Source organism: Lactuca serriola, chromosome 2, assembly GCF_051521515.1.
Source record: "Lactuca serriola cultivar US96UC23 chromosome 2, Lser_US96UC23_V15, whole genome shotgun sequence".
Taxonomy (NCBI): domain Eukaryota; kingdom Viridiplantae; phylum Streptophyta; class Magnoliopsida; order Asterales; family Asteraceae; genus Lactuca; species Lactuca serriola.
In genome coordinates, this window is record NC_136409.1 from 7,392,696 (window position 1) to 7,398,914 (window position 6,219).

At 33.3% G+C, this 6,219-nt stretch overlaps 1 non-coding gene across 1 annotated transcript; it reads left to right on the forward strand.

Annotated features, from left to right (window-relative positions):
* The first annotated feature begins 4,418 nt into the window (after positions 1-4,418).
* Positions 4,419-4,525, forward strand: LOC145090902 (small nucleolar RNA R71). Its single transcript, XR_013701825.1, has one exon. It is a non-coding gene; the product is annotated as a small nucleolar RNA R71 (small nucleolar RNA).
* Positions 4,526-6,219: the final 1,694 nt, after the last annotated feature.

Consider the following 6,219-nt stretch of genomic DNA (forward strand, 5'->3'; position numbering starts at 1 on the left):
GTATAAGTATAAGTGTTTGTAATTCCATACAAACTAAGTTGCTATGTATAAATCTTATTTCAATTCTATACGAGTAAGTAGGATAGGTATAGTGGTCTACTTAATATACAAGTAATATACCTACTAGATTCTTATACTTAGAGTATAAGTCTTTGGAAAACTTATACTTAACCTTCATACTTTTATATCGACAAATTATAATTCTTCTAAAGTTATGCTACCATGAGTCTATAGTTGGGACTGTATGAATTAGTTTTATACGTTTGGTTATTATTACAAGGATCACACATGGCGGTAGTACAAGGATTACACCTTGACGTAGTATAAGGATTACACCTTGCGGTAGTACAAGGATTACACCTTGCGGTATTATAATGATCACACCTTACGGTAGTACAAGGATTACACCTTGCAGTAGTACAAGGATTACACCTTGCGGTAGCACAAAGATCACACCTTGCGGTAGTTTCCACACGTTTCATCGACGCCGGAACAATAAACAAAAAAAAGGATAGTTCATCACTCGGTTTTGGTTGACTGTAGCTAACAATCACAAGTGGGGTGGTCAACCTGTATACTAATTATACACGACTTCCTCGCTCACACGGGATTAACGAATACAGGTCAGAGGACTTTCACTAAGATCCCCAATCTTAGATGATGAATACATTAGCTCAGGTAGACTTTGACGACGTTCAATAGTTTTAACAACAAAAGCATTTTCGTGTCTAAAACCCTAAGTTACTAGACTATGCTTTTAAAAATTACTCCTAATTTCATAACATTTAGGCAGTATAACAGCTATAACTTGAAGTAAAACTAGGTTTTATCTTTACATAAAATCAACAATAATAACATATAACACAGCAGGTATTATCTTGACATAAAACCAATAATAATAACACACTTAGAAATCAATATATATAACTCTCGAGTATAGCATCGAGGCTATATCACACATAGTATATATAGAACTCCCGAGTATAACTCAAGGTCTACATTAGCATAATAACATGCTAACAAGTTTATGATAGTTGTATGTTTTAAAATAATCATATATACTTTGAGTATATATGAAGCAAAACAACTATATCAAGGTTAATACAGCTATATATGTTGATACGAACATACTATCATATAAACATAATATTAACTTTTATTCAATATTTAGCATGTGTTTTCCCCCAAAAATATTAGAAAGTGGGGCCGTGAAACAAACCTTACTAGCGTGATTATAGAATCTAAACGGTCATAGGCTCGTCGTTGTAAAGCTCGAGAAGGGAAAACGTCCTTCGGAAACGAGAGAGAATGAAAGGAGAAGGTGTAAGGATTGAATGAGATTTGATCTCTATTTATAGGGTGTTCTGGGGCCATTCACGTCATGAACATGATAGGTTCACGCCGTGAACTTCCATGAGTCATCCATAGTGTTAACGCGTGTTTTCTAGCTCCGATTAGTGTCTGTTGATTCCTCACGTCGTGAATTTTTGATGCTCACGTCGTCAGTCAAATTAGGGTTCTGACAGCTGCATCTTCGGAAGGCCATAGCTTTTGCATATGAACTCCGTTTTTGACATTCTTTATATCCACGCGTAGGTATTTACGAGCACTACAACTCTCTTTTAGACTCCAATAGCTAATTCAAAGCCTATTTTAAATTCCTTGTGTTATAGAGATTTTATAGTGTTCGGTTTATCACAACTTCTTCATGCAAAGTCAGATTTAGATGTTCTCTATATTTTTGGAATCGTATGGACGTATACTTTGATTTATACCATAAAGTATGTATGAAAGTTCATATTTATATTAGAATTATCATGAAATACATATTGTGTTTATTACATTACTAGTTTAACAAAATCACTTTACATGATTGGTATAATTACATGTGATTGTTATTGACCTATTTATCTGGTGTTACATACGATTAGGGTTTTCTATGCTCAAGAGGAATGATAACGGAGGTAGAGGGAGGCTAATGACCCTTTTAACAAGGTGATGATGCGTACAAATAGCTACACCTAATATTACCTACTCTCCTACTAGCTATTCGACTCAGGGCAATGTAACCCTCGCAAATAGTATAACACGAAAGTCGGGTATGAACACAGGGAACATAATCAGTTATTTAACCTACTTACTATTAAATTAATCTAAAATTCTAACAAAAGTAAAATGGGGTTTTTTTTCTAATTTTTGCAAGTTTAGATGAACTTAATTTATCAACAACTATTCAATGAAATTATCAAAATACTTATGTTAGCTCGAATCCACTTTCCCTCAATGGTTTAAATATTAATTATGACAATTCCTATTGGTTGCCAATTAAAATGTTATTAGCAATTCAACTCCAAATTTACCAATATTCAATTAATTCATGTAGAGCTATGCATGGTCACACATAATTGAACACACAATCAATTAATAGATAGGATTGGAGCTATGTAAGAGTGATTTAACAATACAATTGTTGTCACAATATGAGGTCTCTAACGCAACTAAATTCAATATTTCAATTGGTTATCTAAGATTGGTTTGATCTTAGCTCTAATAATATAATGTTTACTAAATTACTAGGTAGTTAAATTCATGCAGATTAATGGTCACTAAATTAAATAAAATACGAATTAAAGCAATCAAGTATCAAGTTAAGAAAGCTAGGTATAATTAATCAAAGATAAGACATTAACCAACTAGAAAAGTCTAAATTAATATAAACAAATCATAAGTTCCAACTTCGTCTAGCTAACAGAAGCAGCTAGATTAAGCTACTCATCAAAGTAATCATACTAGTAAACTTCATAGTTAAACACATAGTAATGTACCAAGTAGAGAATAGATTATGATCTCCTTCTTCTTCATTGGCTGAAATTATGGGTTTTCTGACTTGTAATCCTCTGAAAAATGACTTTTGAACTCCATTTCTCCAAAAAAACCCCACCCCAAAGTTATATATATATATATATATATATATATATATATATATATATATATATATATATACATATATATATATATATATATATATATATATATATATATATATATATACTTGTCATGAAATTACATTCCACGTCGTGGACTAAGATGAATCCTTATCGGGCAAGGATTTTGACTTTGTGCAAACTTATCTTCCAGAATTTTCCTTTCCGCTTCGTGTCAAAGCTATCCATGACATGGATATAACTTTTTTCGTGGGTTTTCTTCTCTTTAATCTTTCAAGCCTCCAAAGTTTCTTCTTTTTCCACTTTTAGTCCTTATTCTTCAAATTGACTTATTTTGGCTGGAAAATACAATTTAATCTTATAAATACAATTATTCCATGCAAATAACCAAAATATGTATAACAATGTATTCAAATATTGCCTAAAAGTATGTATAAATATGGCAATACCAGAATACCCCACACTTATCCTTTGCTTGCCCTCAAGCAAAACTAATTATTTTTGACAAAACTGCACTAATGGTCCCTATGGTTAGCTGAAAATTGCCACTTTGGTCCAAAAAAGTTTGGACTAGCACCAGAGGTCCAAACTTTTCATTCTATTGCGAGTTTGGTGCAGTTTATTTTCTTTGAGGTTGGTCTTCTTTGGCTTAGGTTCAGACTGAGATGGGTAAACTTCTAGTGCTTCAAGGAACTCAGAAAAAGTATCCTCTTTAGTTTCTATTATCATGACATGTGCTTGAAGAATTTTCTTTAGGATTTTTAGAGATAATTTATCTTGTACTAGAGTAGTTAGTTGACCTAGTTGGACTTCAATATTGTGGATTGATGGTTGGTGATTTCTTAGCAAGGCTTGCTGTTCCTTCATGATATTCTGATGTTACCTTATCACTGCATCCATTTCGTTGTGCCTTTTCTCGGAAGTCTCCATAAATATATGTAACATAGATTCAAGATCAACGTTTTTCTTGAGAGGTGGTTGTTCTTTTTAGTAGAAGCCTTGGTCAATCTGCCTATACTTCTCTTCCATCTTCTTCGTGTATTCATCATATGGTAACCACTCCCATTTTGTTTTCCTCCAATTTTCATCATACTTTTCCCCACTTGAGTAGCAAACTAGCATCTTTTTATTTCCACATTCATTCAAGTGGCATTCTTTTGTTACGTGTGGAACATTGCACCTTTCACAACCAACTCTAATTGCATGAATTGATTGGTCCATCTTGGTCATTATTTTATCCAAGGTATCGAGCATAGATAGTACATCATCCATGTCTTCAGAATTTCGTCCCCTAATTCTTTTAGCTCCATCATGTCTTGGATTATGGTATTCACAAGAACGCTTTGGAAACTATTCAATCAACAACCTTACTTCACCCAGCTTTTGTTAGTAAGTGTTCCGTTAGAATCAAGGAGTTTCCTTGTCATGAAATTCACCCCATCATAAAAGATAGACACCACTTCTAATATGTTAAGGTCATTTTGAGGGAAATTTATTAGTAACCGTTTATAATGCTCCCATGCCTCATAAAGTGACTCACGTAGTTGTTGCTCAAAGTTGGCTATTGCCTTCTTGAATTTAGATATTTTTGATGGTGGGAAGAATTGCTCCAATAATTGCTCACACATTTGTGCCCAAGTAGTAATTACACCAGCACCCTTAAAAGTAACGGGTAGCATCCCTAACAACACAGTCTCTCTTGGAACATTTGGGACATTGAAATAGTCCGCAATGTCATTGAATTCATCTAAATGCTTATAAACAACCTCATGATCCTTCCCAGAAAATGGTACATCCGTAAGTGTAGTAAGAATGTGCCCCTTTAGCTCGAATGTTGCAATGGTGGGAATTGTAGGTTGTACTAAACTAGGACAAGAATCGTCTCTTATGTGCTTCTTGTATGCTCCCATGGACATATCCGCAATGTTTTCCATTTCTTATCTTGGCTCATCTTCGGGTTCAATTTTTACTAATTCGAATACAGGTTCAGACTCGTATTCAGATTCTTGTGGACTAGGTATTTGATGAAGGTCTTCAATTTTTCTTTTGTCTCTCGAAGATGTATGCGACTCTCCCACATTCTTCCCTTTCTTCTTTACAAATATTGATTTAACGTCTTTAATTGGTGAACTCTTTATTGGTTGGTCTTCTTTCACGTTTTTATCCGTCTTTTGTGAAGGGCCGACTCTGGATCTTCAAGTGGTGGTGCCAAAGGTTTGTTGGAACCTCTGGTCATGAACTACTTCAAAATAACCAAAAATAAAAACATAACTCTGAACAAAAAATAAACAATACTAAAAATACCTTCCTAAGTGAACACACGACATGTAATGCTGGTCCACGTCATGGTCTAAAATCGAAAACATAAATTAATGCAAAAAATTAACTTTTTGCAGGTTTTACCCCACAAAAGGGTCGATTAACTAAAAGAAAATAAATTAACAATCAAATAAGTCGTTCCCCAGTAACAGCGCCAACAACTTGTTGCGTGCAAATAGCTACACCTAATTTTAACTACTCTCCAACTAGCTATTCGACTCAGGGCAGTGTACCCCTCGCAAATAGTATACCACAAAAGTCAGGTATCAAACACAGGGAATGGAATCAATTATCTAACCTACTTACTATTAAATTAATCTAAAATTCTAACAAAAATAAAATGGGGTTTTTTTTCTAATTTTGCAAGTTTAGATGAACTTAATTTAGCAACAACTATTCAAGAAAATTATAAAAACACATTTGTTAGTTTGAATCCACTTTCCCTCAGTGGTTTAAATATTAATTATGGCATTTTCCGTTTGTTACCAATTAAAATGTTATTAGCAATTCAATTCCAAATTTACCAATATTCAATTAATTGATGTAGATTTATGCATAGTCACACATAATTTAACACAAAATCAATTATTAGTGAGGATTGGAGCTATGTAAGATTGCGTTAACAACACAATTGTGGTCACAATATGAGTTCTCTAACACAACAAAATTCAATACTTCAATTGCTTATCTAAGATTGGTTTGATCTTAGCTCTAATAATATCGTGTTCACTAAATTACTAGGTAGTCAAATTCATGTAGATTAATGGTCACTAAACTACAAAGAATATGAATTAAAGCAATCAAGTATCAAGTTAAGCATCATAGGTATAAACAAGCACACATAGGATATTAACCAACTAGAAAAGTCTAAATTAATATAAACAAACCATGAGTTCTAGCTTCATCTAGCTAACAGAAGCAACTAGATTTAGCTACTCATCAAAATAATCACACT